This window comes from Phacochoerus africanus, chromosome 1 (genome assembly GCF_016906955.1).
Source record: "Phacochoerus africanus isolate WHEZ1 chromosome 1, ROS_Pafr_v1, whole genome shotgun sequence".
In the NCBI taxonomy this organism is placed as follows: Eukaryota; Metazoa; Chordata; class Mammalia; order Artiodactyla; family Suidae; genus Phacochoerus; species Phacochoerus africanus.
The window spans coordinates 55304246-55324553 of NC_062544.1; positions in this window are offsets into that span (position 1 = coordinate 55304246).

The window sequence follows — 20308 nt, forward strand, 5'->3', positions numbered from 1 at the left end:
TCTGAAGTCCCTCTGATCTTTGACTCCTTGTTTTACCACTAACTAGCTGTATGGTCCTCTGAGTCTCAATTCCCTTATCTGAAAAATGGTGCTGTCGGTAGGTTGTACTTGGGTATCAGTACATGAAAGTACTTAGCACAGCATTTAGTATCTACTACAAGCTCAGTGAAAGGCTATGTTTTTTTGTTCCAAAATCCATTCACTAAATTTGATTCATATTTAAGTGGAATAATATGACTCCAGTGGTATATATTATTCTTGATCATTGCAAAAGTGCCAGCATCCAAAATCTGGAATAAAAGTTTTACCTACAGTCACACTGATGCAAACTACTTATCTTGTTATGATTACTAGCCCTAACATGTGTACTCAAAACTAGGATTGGGTTGTTAATTCAAATTAGTTCAATTCTTTTTATGGCCTAAAATTTATACATCATACTCCAAGGCATACTAAGTATGAGGAAGTTTCTTTTTTCCATGGATGGGCAGTTGCCTCTCCTGAGTCCTATAAGATTTGTTGGAAAACACAGCCAACAGCCTATTGGCCACAAGTAGCCTGTGGATAATTGCATCTATCTGTGTTCCACTTGTCACTTAGTAGAATACCTATTCTCCATTGCTTTCCAGAAACACTGTGACCAGTTACCTATGAAGCTGTGGTGACAGGATGCTCCCCAAAGCCACCCTGCATACCCAGGTCAACAAATCTGCTTCTGTCCTGTACATGAAAGGTTACATACCATGTTGCAAAGATAGCTAGTCTCAGGGTCATTAGCTCAGTTCCCTAGAACATGAGGTTCAAGGTAATAATGCCAAGGATATGACAGTACTGGCCTGAGTGGGGTCCATAATTTATCTGACCCCAAACAGGTGTCACTCCTCATTCTCCCTCTCCATCTCTCTCTCCCTGACTTTTTTCTTCCTCCTTTCCCCCCATCACATATATATGTATATATGCGTGTGTGTGTGTTAAATATTATGTTGTAATAAAAGTGTACATAAAGCTTTTTGCACAGTGGTGGGCACATATAGCATATTTACTTTGTGCCAGCCAGTATGCTAAGAGCTTTACATACTTTCATATTTATTCTCACAGTAACCTTAAAAAGTATAATAAAATTCTCACTTTACAAATATTGCAAGATTATAGAAGTTAAATAATTTAGCCAGGAGCATACAGCTATGAAGTGAGAGAGCCAGAATCCATTATTCAATCTCAGGATTTCTAACTTCAAATTATATATACATATGATATTTTACATATTTTACAGTGATATGATACATATGTGTATGTGTGTGTATATTTGAATTTATATATATATGTTACATATAACATGTATATGTTTAGATGTATAGTTGGTTTTGTTTTTCTTTTTCTATACCTGCAGCATATGGAAGTTCCCCAGGCCAGGGGTCAAATTGGAGCTGCAACTGTGGCCTACACTACAGCCACAGCAACACTGAATCCAAGCTGCATTTGTAACCTACACCTCAGCTTGTGGCAACACTGGATCCTTAACCCACTGAGCAAGGCTAGGGATGGATAGACCAACATCCTCACAGAGACAATATCAAGTTCTTAACCTGCTGAGTCACAATGGGAACCCCATATGTATAGTTTTTTCAATGGAAAAATACATATATACACATATATGTATATGTATACACACACCTATATATGTTTACATATGTTTATATATATTTATTTTTAAGCTACTGATCCACTGTTAGTAGAACATATGTTTTGAAGTACTTTCTCAGTTGTAGATGAATTTAGGTTACATTTCTACTTAAGTTCATTTTAGTTCATTGAGTAACATATACATGTATATGTGCTTTAGCTATGTTACGTTTATATGTATATACATATGTGCACATTTATCATATGTGTTATACATGTATATAACATACATATATACATATATGTATGCATGTACATGTTTTTCAATGAACAAAAATGACTCCAGCAGAGGTGTGACCTAACTTAATTCACAAGCTGGGAAAATAACTCAAAACATATGTCCTACCCCTGGTAGCTTAAATTTTACGGAATATGCCAATTCCATGAGTTTTATGCAATCTCTTAGTTGAAAGGTACCCATTTTTTTATTTGGTTTCTGATCCTCAAAGAATAGGAGGAAGGATGCAAAGCTTTAAGAGATCATTTGGGTTCACAGAAGATATATGCATGGTTGGTGTTAATCCTTGTTTAGAACTGGGCAAAATCCAGAGACATCAGAGCTCTGTCCAACATTCCTTCAATGTTATCATTGGAAAATCAAGTTACTCTATATTAACCACACAAATGAAAATCTTCATGCTTTAGCCAAATGGATGGATTTGTAAGACCTTGTTTACTTAACCTCTTTCTCCTTTCTATTCTTTTAGAAATTTCCTTCTTTAATTGTCCTGTATGTGTCTATGCATTATCTATCTTGATTATTAGCCAGATTAATTTTTAAAGCCAACTAGAATCTGTTTTCAATTTTTGTTTAGAATGGTCACACAGCATTCCCAGCATTCAGCCTGAAGTTTTCAATTAGGTTGCAGTGACTTTTTAACTTGAAAATATTGCTGTTCTCTCTGGCTGTATACTTAACAAGAAAGGAAAAACAACTTTTTCTTTACTTTGATAGTCTTCCACAAAATAATAAAAACCTGACCCAAAACACTAAAGTAGATCAGCCCATTGAAACTTGTGGAAAGTAAGACACAATGAAAATGAAGTGCCATTGAAACGTTTTGACAATAAGTTAATTTTGTATGTTTCTTAAAGAAAGCTAACATAACCAAAGCAAACGGAAACTCCGAGTTGTGGTGTTTTAAAATAACATTTGTTCTATCTTTAAAGTTTATTACAAAAATGTTTTTGATTCTGATTATTGTGATGTTTTCATTCTCAAGATCTCCAACTTCAGTCTAATTTGCAATTTCTATTTAAGGATGATTTAACAAAGGCATGAGGAGAAAATCATTTTGTATGGGCTATGTCTTAATAAGAGAAGGCACAGATTCATAAGTTTCCCATTTGACTGCTTTATTTCTAGTGCTGAAACTATGGAACTTTATTCTCCTTGATTTTCCACGATTTAGTGAATACTAGGTGTTTTATTCAGACTCTGGTTGAAAACTAATGCTCCACGAGGGAGAGCAGTTTGCCAACATAGTTAGGATACCACTAGTATTCACTGAAAAAAATAATGTGTAAGGAGTTCCCATTGTGGCTCAGCAGTAACAAACCTGACTAGTATCCATGACATGGGTTCGATCCCTGGCCTTGCTTGAAAAAAAAGGAAAAAAAAAAGTGTAAGATAAAAGTTACTAACACATATGTTGTAGGTATCCAACTGCCAGAGACTATCAACAGACACCAAATTCCAATCATTTCCTTGTTATTGGCATTTTTTTCTTGTGATTTTTCTACTGATAGGGACAGCAATCCATCTAATCATTGGTTTGGAGAGTACAAAAATAAAACACTAATTATTTTGTTCCATACTATGAATTATGATATAAACATATAACAGATTTTAATAAATATGATGACAGCAATCACTTATTAACTATGTGCCAAGTACTCCGCTTAATGCTTTACGTGCATTTTTTCCATGTAATGTTCATATCGACCTTAAGAGATAAACATTATATTTATCTCCACTGATAGAGGAAGAACCTGAGGTTCAGTGAGCTTCAGTGGCAGTGAAGTACACTGTCAATAAGCATCTCTTGATTGTCTTTTGTTATCCATGCCATCACTTTTAAATTCAATACCCCTGAGCATCTGTATCTCTCACCTTAGCAGGCAACATAGACATGACATCTTTTCAGCCTTATTTCTGGATACCAAAGAATGGCTGGACTTGCAGCCACTTGTTCCCCAGAAGAAAAGCCAAACAATGGGCAACAGATTACAAATGCAAATTGTATCCAAGTGATTACAAATAAAATTATGAATTTGGACAAGGACTTATCTTTTAGAGTTCAAAAAGAATCAGTTTTACCATCCAAGATAGATCAAATCTGATGTTATAATCATTAGCTAACAGAAGCCAAGTTTTTAGATATGGAAAAGCCAGAAACTAACATCTTTATTGTTAAGCAGCCAAAATAATTTACTAACTGGGGAAAATGAATGTCAACATCATTTTTGCCAGGTAAATAAATTATCAACAACTGCCTTATCCTTTCCCTGGACAAAGACTTTGAAAGCATCACCTATTCTAAGAGCATTAAGAGTCTACCTGGAAAAAATGTTGCCTCCTTTCTAAGTGCCTGGCCCCATTTGAGCCCAGAATTCTGTAAAAAGTAAAGTCATAATCAACGGCCCTGATGTGTCATATCCTAAAGAGATTCTCAGTGTAAAAATTATTCCTCCTCAAATACAAGCAAGATTGCTCTTTGCCACAGAATTACTGGTATATATCTTTCTTCCCCTTGTTCCCATCTTCTACTAACTCCAGCCCTTCCACAACCCTTCTTGGCTTACATGTTATGTAAACATAACAATATGTTACTTTCTCCAAAGCTCAAAGGCTTACTTCTAAAAAGCATCCCCTTGGGGTCACAACTCTGAGTCTTTGGGAAAAGAGTAATTTAGAAATATTTATAGAAGTGAAAAGTGAAAACTGAGACTCCCTTTAGCAACAGGGTTTAGTAGTTCAATAAAACTTTGCCCAGAAAGGATAAGACCACAGACAGGTTAATATTTTCATGTATTGATTACTTGGGTAAGGAGTTATCTTGTCAAATAATAGTTTATCCATCAAATTTATCCATCACATTTTCCCTTGAGACACTCACCTCACTCTATCCACCAATCGTAAACTGTTATGTCACAAATTTGGGCCAGTCTCCATCATCTATCTACCTTGAAACACCTGCCCATATCCCAACCCCCTACAGACATCCATTCAGACTTCCCTCTTGTGAGAATCTGCTGAAATCAGTCAAGATGATGTTCTGTCTCACTGCAGCGACTTCTGATCTGTTTAGCTGTGCTTAATTAAATGGTTGCTTTTTAATATTTTAGGGAATTCAGTAAAAGAATGTCAGTATGGTACAGAGATCTGGAATCTTCCAAATGCTCATCAAGAATTCAAGCTGTTCTTATTTAGTTCATTTTATAAGCATCTTTGTTTTTCAAGATTTCAGGGAACACATTTAGATGATTCCATCACAACCACAAGCACAGAGATTTCACAGAGAGAATGTCACGATATTTAACGTATTCTCATAGATTGTAAGTGCAGATCAAAAATATTCTTAAGCGGTTGACTTTAAAGTGTCAGCAGTTTTTTAAGGGAGGGCAAAAGACATTTTTTTTCCAATTTGTGTGTGCATTTCTCACAAATTAAATCCAGACTTGTTTCTTAATGCAACATTTGGAAGATATTTCTTAAATAGAGCAACAACAAATTATTTGTCCACTTAAACAAATAAGTAGTTTAGAGAAGGTAATTTCTTTTATCTTGTTACTTTAAAAAATCAATTCCAAAAGTAACAAAAAAAGGAAAAACAATTGATTTACATTCAGAAAAGTAAAAAACTTAAGAGAATTAAGCTGTAGTTCTTAAATAAACATTTGTTAAAAGCCTCAATTTCATTTACCTGTCTTTTCATGAAGTATTGTCAGCTTTATCATTTAGGAAGAAATCTTTGACCCAGCTGTACAATAAAACAGGTGTCTTAATAATTGTCTGTTTGAATACATGGTATAAATACCCTTTCATTGCAAATACATTAATATCTATGCTAGCTATACCTATCATCCATGTTAACCGAGGCTGTACTGACATACTACTTGGTTAAATACCTTTCAATTAGTCACTTTTTCACTCTTAGTAGGAAGCCTGGAGGCAGGGGGCGGGGGGGGGGGGGGGGGGGTGTTGTTATTTTTCTGTTTTTGCTGCCTTGTGGCATATGGAGTTCCCAGGCCAGGGATCAGATCAGAGGCACAGTAGCAACCTATGCCACAGCTGTGGCAACCCAGATCTTTTAACCCACTGTGCCAGGCCAAGGATCTAACCTGCACCCGGCACTGCAGAGATGCCACTGATCCCTTTGCGCCACAACGGGAACTCCTAGTAGGAAGTTTTAATTCAGGGGATCTAACCTTGGTTTATGGACAAATAGCTTAGCCTTTTACAAAAGATAGGAAGAACTATTGACATAAAGATATTTCTACTTTTCCTTGGCAAAAATCCCTAGCCTATGGACCTACCCACCTCATTGGATCAGATGAAAGAGGAAATAAAACTTAAATAAAATAAAATAAAACAAAATGCACAAATAAATTGCCTCAATGACTTAACCAGTCTCAGAGCCATCCTGTGGAACAGTGGAAGGAAATAGAGCACCTCTCTTCAGCTATTCACTTTTTGACAGAAGAAGAAACACAGGGGCTAATTAAAATGTAAATAGCTTAATGAGTAGAAGGAAATTTTAACCTTAAAATAAATGGGTTTTGGACTAAGAAAACATAGGCTTTATTGTCAGGGAATCTGAAACTACCACAGGAAGAATACCAATATGCCAATAAGAAAGAACAACCAAGGAAATTTTTAGCAGAGGTATAAGATAATTACTAACTCTGCTGTGGAGATTACTCAAAATGGTCATTTCAATTTGTTTATTTATTATTTCATTATATTTATCTCCATTATTTAGCCATAGGAATAAAATATAACAATGTAGATCTTTGAGAGTTGCAATTAACTTATATTAATTTATATTTGACTTAAGAAAGTCATTGAGAAGTTATATTTTGATAGGGAATTTTGGTATAATGGCTAGGGTTGCCATATGGTACCCCTTCTTAAAGCAATAGTGTGAGATGGGAAGGCAGAGAGCCTGTAAGCCTGTAGAGACAAGGCTTGTGTCTTAGTTATCTTTGCAGTCTTGGTGTGCAGCTCAGCATCTGACAAGTAGTAAGCACGCATTTTAAAAAAAATTATTTTATTGAAATAAAAATAAGTTTAAAAAAATGAATAAATTGCAATGTTTAGTTTAGTAAGCACACAATTCATAATCTGTGAAGAGCGTGGTCTTGAGGAGGTTAAAGGACCTGGATATCTCCAGTTACACGTCAATCCTATGCAGTTGTTTTGCTTAGTAACTCATCTTAGAGGTGGAACTGGGAAACTATACAGCAAGTTTACCATCATTTCAGCAGCAGCAGGGCTAGAACAGTTATGGAATCAGGTGGCCAGAGTTCAAATTCCGTCTCCAGTGCTCACTCATGGTGGGACTCTGAGCAGGTTCCTTACCTTCCCTGGAGGGGCTCTCCTTGCTGGGAAGTGAAGGTAGGAGGAGAAGCTGCCTCAGAGGACTGTTGGGAGCACTAATGAGGAAATCCATGCAGAGTGGTTAGTGTGGTTGCCTGGCCCAGAGAGGACAGTCAATAAATATTGCTTATCACTATTCCCCACACCCTAAAATAAAATCATGAAATGTTTGATAACTAACTGTATGCATGTCCTGTGGCTGCTGTCACAAATTACCACAGACTGGTGGCTTACAACCACAGAAACATTTTTTCACAGTTCTGGAGGCCGGAAGTCCAAAATTTGTATCACTGGGCTGAAATCAAGGTGCTGACAGGGCCGTGGTCCCTCTGAGGCTCTGGTAGAGAATGCTTTCCATTCCTGGCCTCTTTCAGCTTCTGGCAGCTGCCACTGTGCCTTGGCTTGTGGCCACATGGGTCCAAGCTCTGCCTCTGGGGTCACTTAGTCTTCGTTTTTCTGCATGTTTGTGTCCATCTCCCTCTGTATCCTTCTTATAAGGATACACATGATGGCATTTATGCCCCTCTCTAATAATCTCATATTCAAGCATCTTAAACTTAATCACATTTGTAAAGTCTTTTTTGCCATATAAGGTAATCTTCACAGGTTCCAGATATCTTGGAGGGACTGTTATGCAGCCTACCACATTGATATTTTGTACTTCAGAAATCAGAGGATTTTGCTTCCCCAGCAGTATATTATAGCGGTAATCTCCCTCCCTCCCTCTCTCTCTCTCTCTCTCTCTCTCTCTCTCTCTCTCTCTCTCTCACACACACACACACACACACAAAATCCCTCCCTCTCTTTCTCCCTCCCCTTCCTTATACCCCGTCCCATTTACCTAATATATGTTTGTACGTGTGCGTGTGTGTCTGTCAAGTGCTTGACTAAATAGAAATTTTTTCCTTGCCTACTGAAAGACTGGGATAGGCAGCTGCAAGCCAGTGAGGACCTGTATCTCTGCAAGATTGTGATTCTTTTGGATTTTCTAGCATGCCTAGCCTATTGCCACATGGTCACAAAAAAGCTGTCCCAGACCCCAGGCATTCTGGAAGGAAGGAATAAGAATTTTTCCAGCTGCTTCTGTTTATCAGTAAACCCAAACTTTCCCTGAAAACTCTTAGGAGACATCCTTTTATGTCCTTTTGCCTTCATCACCAGGTGCTTAGGAAGCTGGGAAAGGAAAATCTAGCTTTTCTAGCATGGATAATAGAAGGCATCAAGACAGATGAGAGATAACTGCTGTGTAAGCCACGAAACAGGGTCTCAGGATACCTGGTCTGTAGAAATGTTGGAGGGAGGGTGTACAGGGCAGAGGAGGAAGGAGAAACAGAAAGGTAGAATTCTTACTGAAGACCGACTAGGAGTTGGGCAAGCCTAGTAGTTCCAAACAATCTTATTCCATCTTCACAAGAGTCTTCTGAGGGCAGAATTAGTATCCCCATCTTGCAGAGAAGAAACAGATAGGATACAAACCCACGCTAGGATACAAATGATCAAGCCAGGAATAAAACTTAATTGTGTCTGAGTCTAGACACTAAGCTCCTTCTAGTGTCCAAAATGAATTCTCAGACCAGTCAGAACATCTGTAGTTGACTTTTTTCCCTAGCAGCCATCCTTCTTCCAAAGCTATTTTATTTTGACAGTGTTGACCAAAACTCAGAGCACTTCACCCAGATCATAAGTCTGCTCCAGGGCTGTGGCTATAGGGGCAGCTAAAATACTTCAGTTTCATCATAAACCTGTCAGGACAGGCGGGGCCTGGTCACCACATTGCAATATGCAGTGGAGACGGGAATGTGGCACAGTGAGCCTGAGAGCATGTCCCCACTGCGGAGAATGGGATTCCTGGGCTTCCCGTGACACATGTGATGCTTCTCACCAAGAATCATTGGCTAAATTGTGTTTGTTGGTGACAAGTGCTAACAGGAATGTGGCTCAAGTATTGCTGCTGACATTTGGAGTTAAATCAGACTTATGTCTCCAAATCTGCCTTTTATAGACATGAGTTTCCAAATATATGGTTGAGAGAACTTTATAGAGAGGAAGCTCCATTGATGGAGGTTGGCTTATACTATTAAAGAAAGGAAACTTCTCTGTTAAAAGTTTTTACAAGCATAGAAAATGTAGACAAGAAGAAAAACATATCATTTACAAATCTGCTCCAGAAGGAAAACAGTCCTTTTTGGATGATCTGAATTGTGTCTCCTTTTACCTCCTCTCCTTCTCCTTGAATGAATCCAGTGCTTTCTGTCCCTGTTGGGCTTATATAATTCAAACTCAGCAGTTTTTGTGTGCTTTATGAAAACAGTGGAGAAAATAAAAATCTTGGTCCAACCAATGAAACACACCGTTTAAGACAAAACAAGTTTTGGATTTACACTTTGTTTTGATAAAGTATCGTGATTTTAGAAATACAAGTTAGCCAATATCAAGAGGATCTCAGATCCTAAAAATGATTTTATTCCCTTACAGTTAAAGAATGTTCTACACAGTGAAGATAGAAAGTAGGATTTCCTAATTTGCACATTCTTCATGGTTAATAGGGGTTACTGAATTTATTCATCCATGAAAATAAGCACTGGCCCATCTTCCTATGGCTCTGGAAGAACAGGTAAGTGCTAGAGACTCAGGAGTGAGGAAACCAACTCCTGGAAGAGATCTAACCCCTTTAAAGTGAATAAAACTAGAAAAAAAATCTGCTTGAAATCATTATGCCGTATACCTCAAACTTATACAAGGGTATATGCCAATTATATTTCAGTAAAACCAAAAGAAAAACAAAGATATCTCTTCTCAGCTTGTTGGGAACACACACTGGGTTTGGACCCAGATTCTGTATAACTCAAAGCCAGTAAGTCTAACTCAACACACCCTTCATGCCTACACTTGCTTTGATTACTGGCCAGCAAGAATGGCCCCAGAGACAGGCACCAAATGCCAGCAGAGTCACCATTACAGACCCACATGTGACACCCGCTATCAGAAAGAGACATTGGATTTGAGCCCTGTTGGATCTGTGGAGACTCTGGCTCCCCCTAAGTCTGCCTGGAGAAGGTGAGTAATGTACCAGGAAGTACAAGAAAGTCATTCCCATAAGGGGTGAACTTGGACCAATGCAAAAAAGAGATGGGGAGAAAGCCAGCAGATAAATTGCCCACCCTTCTCTCTACAGACAGTTCTGAGATAGTCTGTACAGCTTTTCTAAAGATGTTCTGCAAGATGAGCAACCAGTTGTGTTTTGCTATGGCCAGCTCAGTAATGCTACCACCGTCCTTCATTCTAGATTTCCTGGGACTGAACCCCCAATAAAGTATGAGCTTCAAGTTTATGCCTCAGGCTTTGTTTTCTGAGGAAACTGTGTTAAGACAGGGAGTAATAAAAATCACACCTGCTCCCAGTAATTTATAAGGCAGAGGTGGCAGGGACTTCGTGCTAGGCATTTGTGAAGTTTAGAGTGTGGAAACGGGTGTGGTAGGATGGGGTGGTCACAGGTTTCAGTCAGAGCCAGTACGAAGTAGAGAAGACATCCTCTCCTGTGGAAATGGACGTAGAATCAGGAATTGCACTTCCCCAGGTCCAGTGAAGAGAGAAGATCAGAGGGAGAAAGGGCAGGAGTTCTCTTGGGCTAGACTTCATCTCACCCCTCATCACATTGAGGTTTTCAGAACAAGACTTTAGAACAAAGAGCAAACAGTTTTCAGTACAAGTCAATGGAAGGCAGGAAGAAGACGGGACACATGTGAAAAAGAACTTTCTTGCAAACCTTTATGTCTGCAAACACTAACAATGGGCTCCCCCAAAGTGTTAGGAAGGGACCAGCCTTAGCAGATGTGAAATATCATGAGAACTTGCCTGAGGAATAAAGGAAATTTCCCCAAGATGACAGCTTCACTCATCTCAGCAAATGACGGGTACCCATCTTTACTGGGCACAGGTAAAACAATCAAGTGCATTACACAAAGCATATGAGAGGTCATCCAAAATTAGGATTTCAGAAAAATAACAAGGACAACTGTATAGCACAGGGAAATCCACTCAACACTCTGTGATAGCCTATATGGGGGAAAAACCCTGAAAAAGAATGGGTATATATAATTGATTCATTCTGCTGTACACCTGAAACTAATATAATATTGTAAGTCAACTATACCCCCAATAAAATTTTAAAAAAAAAGAAAGAAAAAAGGATTTCATTGTCAGATCTGCCACCTGCTACTTTTGTGATGTTAGTCAAGTGCACTCCAAATTCTGAGTCTCAATATCTTCTGTGGACTCACCTTCCAAGATTACTAGTGAGATCAATGAGATAATGTGAGAGCTCTTTTTAAATTGCTGCCTCAATTTAAATGTTCCTGGCTACAAAGTACAAAATATCCAACTACATGTGGCTGAAAGTGAGGGCATTCCTCATGACTAGAAGCCTAGAAATGACTTCCAGAGTTGGTGAATCCTGCAACTTAATGCCACTGTTGTGCTTCAGCTCTCTTCAGTTCTCCAGCTTTCCTCTCTGAGTTTGCCACAGCTACAAAAATCACACAGTTGTATTTAAAAGTAAAAATCTTTACCTGTTTTCCCTTGTACCAGAGGAAAGAACTCCCAAAATTACCCACAGACTTCCCCTCAGCTCTCATTGTCCAGAACAGTTTTTATGCCTCACTCTCAACCAATCATAAATGAGGACGTGGGCTGTGCCAAGTTTTATTTAATCCAATCACCATTCACCTCTTGGGCTAAGGGCAGACTTCCCCTCCCTTGCTAGAATCCCTTGTCACCAAAATAGGAGTTTTGTTGACACAAAAGTGGAAATGGCTGTTGAATAGAAAACCAAAAGTGATTGTCAAAGCTTAAAAGTGTTAAACAGGTAGTATTTTTTTAAATTGCATTGTGTGGCAAAAAAAATTAAATAATAATAATAATAATTAATTTTAAGAAATAAGAACAATGGAGTTCCCGTAATGGCTCAGCAGAAACAAATCTGACTAGTATCCATGAGGACGCAGGTTCCATCCCTGGCTTCTCTTACTGAGTTAAGGATCCTGTGCACTGTGGCTGTGGTGTAGGCTGGCAGCTGTAGCTCTGATTGGACCCTTAGGCTGGGAACCTCCATATGCTACTGGGGCAGCCTTAAAAAGACAAAAAGTAAAAAAATTAAAAAGACAAAAACAAAAACAAAAAGAAATAAGAACAAACTCCTGTCTTTAAGGATCTTAAGGTGTAACCTAACGAAACAGCTTTATTGAAAATAGAAGGATCTATTTCCAGAATCTGTTTTCTCTGTGAATCTGGATTCTGACAACTTCCAAAGTAATGATCAGGCTAACAGGTGTAAAATATGTTTACCATTTACCCAGTCAATCGATTCTGCAAAAATGTAAAAAGGAGCAAATGAGTGACATGCCCTTGCCATTAAAAAATAAATTCTTATTTGTTGAAACTCTGAGTTAAAATTGCATTTCTGATTGTTACAGGTCTAAAACGAAAAAAAAAATCAGTTTCTTCACTTTGTTTGGATTCGGATTACATAAAATTTGCCTGTGCAGCCCTCCTGGTACGTAAAATTTTGCCTGTCATCTACCAGAACACAGCATTCACAGCCCTCCAAACAAGTCAACGTGTGGCATGGGACACCTAGCAGCAGGATGTAATTTCATCATCTTCCACTTGATGGGACTGTTGACAGAAATGCTAAGGGTAGTTTCAAAGAATTAAAAGCAGAAACATGTGTTTGGGAATTTATGAGCAAACTGTAAACTGTGCTGTAAAGAACATAAGAGTTCCTGGAAGATACCCCCCCACCCACCCATCTTCTTCCTGTCTTTACATTCCATCATCTGTTTTGAAAATTCTGTCTTGCTATTAGTTTTTAATGAAACCAGTATGTTATCATATTTGATGGCAAATTTGGTTGTTTGCACCTCAAGGCTATGTTGTTTTTTTCCTCGGACAGATTCAGCTGGCAGCCTCTGCGGATTCCTTTGCACAAAAATGACACCGCGACACCAAAGTTCTAGTGACAAGAAGCGAATTCTACACCTCAGTAATCCTGCCAGCAAGATAAAGCATTGCCAACTGATTTTTCTTTTCCTTAAGGAAAGAAAAAAGGAGATAGAATTAAAAGTTTGGACATAAAAACAGGCTCACATGTCATACATAACAGAGCATTGAGCTCTAGAGCTTTCTATGATCCTAAATGCTTGGTTGACGCTACAGCAGCCCCTTCAGAGCTATCACTTGCTGCAGTGTCAAAAGATCTTGGACTCTGGGAACAGATTTGATTAGCATGACTAAATCTCATAGTCCCAAAGCCTCAAGCATCAGCAACAGAGAGGAGCCAGGCAGACACTGAATAAATAATAAATAATGAGAAACATGTTGTGACATTGACTGTCAAATTATATTTCCAATTTTTTCTTACATCCATAAAATTTCTAGTAAAACAAAGTTATGCTGTTTCATTAAATTATCTAGATGTCATCTAAGAAGAAAACGGAAAACAGCTTTAGTATAATTTCAAATGTCTCCTTCATGGCCGACACAAACATATAGAGAGCTCTCTCTGCTGTGTAAAAATTTCCCCTTGTTCCCTCTGTCCAGTCAGTCTAATGACCCTTATCTTCCCTTCCCTTTACTGCCAACCTTCTCAAAAGAGAGCTTACACTTTTTCTTGTTCTCTCCATCTCTTTCTTGTAATAATCTTTCTGCCTCCATCAGTTTATTTAATGGCTTCTCAAAGTCCAATGGCCTCTTTACAAATGATCTCAAAACTTTTTGAAGTATCTGCTGCTCTTTGTCCTTGTTGATAGGCTCCTAAAGACAGCACATTCACTTGAAAATCCTGATAAACTTCATCATCAGTTTCTCCTAAATGCAAGCATTCTCTAGAAGGTTCCCAAGACTTTCAGCCTTTTCTCTCTCAGACATTTTCATCTGTTTCTGTGGCTGCAAATAGCCACCACTTCGGCACCCATCTCTTAAATTTTACTTCTCATTCAAACAGCAGACCAGGAGTTCCTGTCGTGGCTCAGTGGAAACAAATCCAACTAGGAACCATGAGGTCGTGGGTTCCATCCCTGTCCTTCCTCAGTGGGTTCAGGATCCGGTGTTGCCGTGAGCTGTGGTATGGGTCGAGGACGCGGCTTGGATCTGATGTTGCTGTGGCTCTGGCGGAGGCCAGCAGCAACAGCTCCAATTAGGCCCCTACCCTGGGAACCTCCATATGTCTGGGGCACGGCCCTAAAAGGAAAAAAGACAAAAAAAATTAAAATAAATAAATTAATAAACAGCAGACCAATTGTCAACTGCTAAGTAATTATTAACACACGGATACACCATGGCACTTCAAAAAAACGTCCTGTTGTCCAAACCTTTTCCTTCTCCTTCCAGTTAGCTTCCCCCAAACCATGATTGAAACACAAGCGTTATCCTTGGCTCTCCCTTCTCTTGAACTTTTAATGTCTGATCAATTGCCCAGTTCTCTCACTGTACACCTGCAGGCATTTCCTCATCTAAGCCGTAGGTTTTTACTGCCACCCTAAGATCAAGTTCCTATTACTGTTCTAGATCATTCCAATTCTTTCCACATATTTCCACTCATCCTTTCCCTATCAGGGTGGTTTTCCTAACATAAACTTCTGACCATGCTCTCTTGACTCAAAAGCCATCTACTCTTTCTACAGAATGAAGACCAGTATTGAGTTTAGCATTTAGGGTTCTTTGTAATTAGAGTGTTAGAAAGCTTTGCAATCTTAAAATATTTTGTGTGGAATGCATAGTTTTTGCTCACCACAGAGGAATCACCAAAGAGAACAATGAGGAATAAGTAAATAAATTAATAAGTTGTCCTTAAAAAAAAAAAAAAAAAGTTGGCTGGTGAGTTTTTGAACAATGATTGTATTGCCATCTGCTGGAATAATTGGAGCATAACATTTGAGATGATCTTTTTCAAAAGTGTGAAACACTTGGCTTCATTTTTCAAAATTCTCTCCAAATATGGCTTTTAATGTATAATCTAATAGTAGATGTTAAAGTTTCATATATAAGAAGGATTTTTGCTTTAAGAGCACACCAAATTACAATTAACAAATTGGCATGACCTTTGCTTGTTAGACTGAGTGTTCACCATGTTCACCCTTTATTACTGAGAATATCCTAGTGAGTCCATGAACAAAGTGATTAGCTTTATGAGAAGTAAAGGGTCTTGTCTAATATCAGGGGAATTTCAGAAAATCACATTTTCTGATGCTACTCAACAATTCAAATATTTCTCAAACGTTGAGACTCAGAACTAGAATTTGCCTTTTCCAACTAAAGTTTCCTATGCCAAGTCTCACCCTTCTTGAATTCATAGAACTTACTCTTTGCATATATCCTTCATTTGGGAGATTAAACACCTACACTTCCGTGTTTGCCTCTCAACATGCAGTCATGGTTAAGACTCTGGTCCCTAAAGTCAAACTTCCTGTTTCAAAATGTAAATTTGCCACTCACTAGCTGCTAATTAGTATTTTGATCATTAGCTTCCTCCTCTGTCAAATAGATATAACAACATTTCTCTTACAAGACTGTTAGAAAGATTATTTTAGCAAAAACTATAAAATCACTCAAAGCAGTGCCTGCCATATAGTAAGTAAACCCTTAACAATTAATAGCAAGGAATGTACAGTATACAATATGTATATTCAAATATAGAAATAAGTGGATTAAAGAAGATGTGGTGTATTTATACAGTGGAATACTATTCAGCTATAAAAAGATGAAATCTTGCCATTTGCAACAATGTAGATGAACCTTAAGTGTATTATTCTAAGTGAAATAAGTCGGAGAAAGCCAAATACCCTATGAATTCACTCATATGTTAATAAAAAGAAATAAATTAATAAATAAATGACAAACAAAAATAAACACATAGATACAGAGAACAGAGTAGTGATTATCAGAGAGAAATGAGTAAGGGAATTAAATGGGTAAAGGAGATCCTGTATAGTGATGGATAGAAACTTAACTTCTGGTAGTAAGTGCACTGTAGTGTATACATAGGTGAAATACAATGTTATATATATGAAACTTATGTATGTTATAATCCAATGTTATCTCAATATATTTAAAAAAACCCTTTTAGGTACAATATTCTGTCTACACTGACAAAAGATATAATAAGCTATGTGAACATTTGACATCAGAAGAAAATGAGTATTTTGGAGTTCCCATTGTGAACAGCAGAAATGAATCCAACTAGGAACCATGAGGTTACATGTTTGCTCCCGGGCCTCGTGCATTGGGTTAAGGATCAGGCATTGCTGTAAGCTGTGGTGTAGGTCATAGGCGCAGCTCAGATCTGGCATTGCTGTGGCTGTGGTGTAGGCTGGCAGCTATAGCTCAGATTGGACCCCCTAGCCTGGGAACCTCCATATGTGGCAAGTGCAGCCCTGAAAAGTCCAAAAAAAAAAAAAAAGAAGAAAAAGCAAATGAGTATTTTAATGAAGTTCAATCAAAAGAAGAAACATTTGAAGAGTTCCCTTGGTGGTACAGTGGTTAACGAATCCGACTAGGAACCATGAGGTTGTGGGTTCAATCCCTGGCCTTGCTCAGTGGTTAAGGATCCAGTGTTGCCATGAGGGTCTAGTTCGCAGATGTGGCTCGGATCCCGCGTTGCTGTGGCTCTGGCATAGGCTGGCGGCTACAGCTCCAATTCGACCCCTAGCCCAGGAACCTCCATATGCCACGGGAGCAGTCCTAGAAAAGACAAAAAGACAAAAAAAGAAAGAAAGAAAGAAAAGAAAAAAAGAAACATTTAAGGAGAAAAAAAGAATTACAAAGAAAATCACACTATTTAAAGAAAAATAGAGACAATTTTGAGGTTGAAAAGCTAGACAGCAATTCAAGCAATTCTGCAAGAAAGTCAATGCTGAGATGCTTTGTATCCATGAGAAGGTGTGTCAAGAGCAGAAAGCACAGACAGAATTCAGTGAGGAGCTGAAGAAGCAGAAACTGGTGAAAGAGGAGATGTTCTCAGAATTCTGGGAGGAAGACTGATGAGGCAAAAAAATGTGAGAATCCCAGGGGACCAGGAGGCAGAGAACACACACACATCTGGGCCTAGAAGCCCAGGTCGCCAACATCAAATTACAAAGGCAGGTGGTGCAGCCACTGAGGGAATGGGAGGCAAACAATGTGGAAAACGATGGGGTCAACTTGAGAAAGAACAGGGTAAGCTAAAGGAAAGAAGGCAAAGCAGATCTTCTTTCTCCATCCTTCTATTGATTGACATTTAAGGTGAAGTGTGGTACATATATATGCAATGGAATATTACTCAGCCATAAAAAATAGTGAAATAATGCCATTTGCAGCAACATGGATGAACCTAGAAACAATCAGACTAAGTGAAATTAGTCAGACAGTGAAAGACAAACATCATATGATAGCACCTATACGTGGAATCTAAAAAAAAATTAAGCTGCAAATGAACTTATTTGCAGAACAGAAGGAGACTCACAGATTTTGAAAAACTTATGGTTACCAAAGGGGACAGGGTTGTAGGGGGCGGGAGATGGACTGGGTGTTTGGCATTGGCATGTGCACACTGAGCTGTATGGAACTATTGGCCAATGGGGACCTAACGTACAGCATGGAGAACATTACCCAGTATTCTGTGATAATGTATGTGCGGAAAGAATCTAAGAGAGAATGGATATGTGTGTATATATATGTGTGACTGGATCACTTTGTTGTACAGCAGAAATTATCACAACCTTGTAAATCAACTATACATCAATAAAACTTTAGAAAATAAAGTAAAATTACAAAGGTTAAAAAAAAAAAGACGGCAAAGCAGGAAATTACAACCTTTTTGCAAAAACCCTCTGAGATACGGTAGGACTTATTTGACAGGAATAGAGAACAGAACAGGTGGTGCATGGAGCTCATGCGAAATGCCCTCCAAAGTTCCAGGAAGAGACTGATAACAAAGAGGCAAAAAGAGAAGACACAGGAAGAACACAGTAGCTATCTCATGGATCTGAGGCAGAGCAGCCTGAGGGGGAGGATGCTCAGGAGAATTGGACAGAATAATAGAGGGAAAGAAGGAAAAGAATGTAATGAGAAGGACAGGGAGTTAAGACTTGAAAGGGAGGCAAGGAAACAACTTGGGAATGAGGTCATGTGTACCAAAAAAGTTCAGGTTCAAGAAAGGTTGCAAAGAAAAGCAAAAGAGCAGGAAAGAATGTGCCATGGAACAGGATCACATAAACGGAGGTCTTAAAGAACTTAACTATGCCTAGAAGAATTGAGCAAGATGCTGAGGGTTAGCCCGGGAGCTCAGAAGCCTCCTTTAGATGTGAATATCCTACCAGCAGTAGGCTCAGGAAGCAGAGGAGGATGAGTCTGAAGCAGAGATAGCAGCAAAAGAGATTTGCCAAGACAAAATCCAGAAGGCCTGGATTATCCATCAAACGTCGTCCAGAAACGTACATTCCTCCACGGAGAGTTTGCCCTAATAAGAGTTTCCAGCACAGTCTCATATATACCAAAAGATTTTTTTCTCAGTTTCTTAGTATTTTTGACTACAGTATGAATGTTCTTTAAAAATAAAAAAATACAACAGCGTCTTCTATAGCCTTTTCAGTTTTATCACTGTCCTTGCAGACTCACAAGCAGCCCAGTGTATTGTTGTTAAGGAGGGAGATTCCTTAGAACTGGCAGATTTCCAGGGGAGTTGTGAGTTAGCATACAGGGGAAAAAAAAAAAAAAAGTTTTACTATCCCAGGGGGCTGGTGACCACGGGCCAACCAGCTGTGCTCCTGGAATTAATGGATAGGGAGAGAAGCCTCCAGATCGCCAGATTCCTGGGCTTCTCCCAGATCTTGTGGCAAAGAAAGCACCAGAGGGGAATAATTTGGCTCAGCCAGACAGGCCTCTTCTGGAAACTCTAACTGTTGCTGCCCCTCCTGGGGTCAGTGAGGTGACAAGCCTGGGCAGCAGGGTTACTTCAAGCACCTGTAGTATCACTAGATTTTGTCCCAGGCTCTTTAGGATGCGCTAGCCTCTTTTCAGAAGCTAAGGTTTTTCACACACACACACCCCGCCCCCACCATCCCAGGGCTTTACAGGGAAATCACTTGGCTGCCCCCACACTGTGGCCAGGAGCCCTTGATCTTTGCTCTGCAGGTTGCAGAGCAACCCCTCTCCCTCCTGACTCTACAGCAGGCTAACATTTCCCTCCCTCCCACCTGCCCCAAACTTACACAAGTCAAATCCTTAAGGGCCCAGTGGGGACCAGGCAAGGGAGAGAAAGAGGTCCGTCACCTGTACTCAGCCTACCATCCTCTCAGAATCCTTGGCAAATTATATATTACGCTTTTGTTATAATTGTTAAGTAGTTTTACTTCTTTCCCACATAATATCTGTTCTTTGAGAATAGAAATATTATGTTTTAATTCTCTCTTATCTCTGCTCTCTGGTTCACGGGGTTTGGTTTAAATTTGAAGTGCAGTAAATTTCTTCTGTGCCCAGAATCTGCTTTAGATCACCCTTCCAGGCAATTCCAAGTCATACCTATAGGTGGGGCATGTGATCTATTTCTCATACCTGAGAAGAGCCAGCCAGGATTCTATCAGGTGGTTCTGAGACTTTCTGAAATGTTATTGCTTTTCAAGTTTGGAAAGGATCTACCTTAAGTGAAAGAGGTGGGCAAAAAAAAAAAAAAAAATCCCTAAATCCTTAAGAAATTGTTTCTGTGGGTGAGGGAAAGAAAGGAACTTCCAAGTCCGACACCTCACAGCATTAACAAAGTGAAAAGTTTATTTCGGAAAGTGAAAAGAACAGATACCAGGAGGGAAAAAATGTGCTAAAAAAAAAAAAAATTCTTCTGTCAAGAGTTTATCTTCTGGGGTTTTGATTTAAAATTCTACTCAGACCCTTTTTTTTTTTAATGCCAATAAAAAGAGAGTCATTCCCCCAGCCCGCCTACAGGACAGGCTGCAAAAGTTACTTTTTTTATGCTTAATTGACCTTGACTGTCCATCT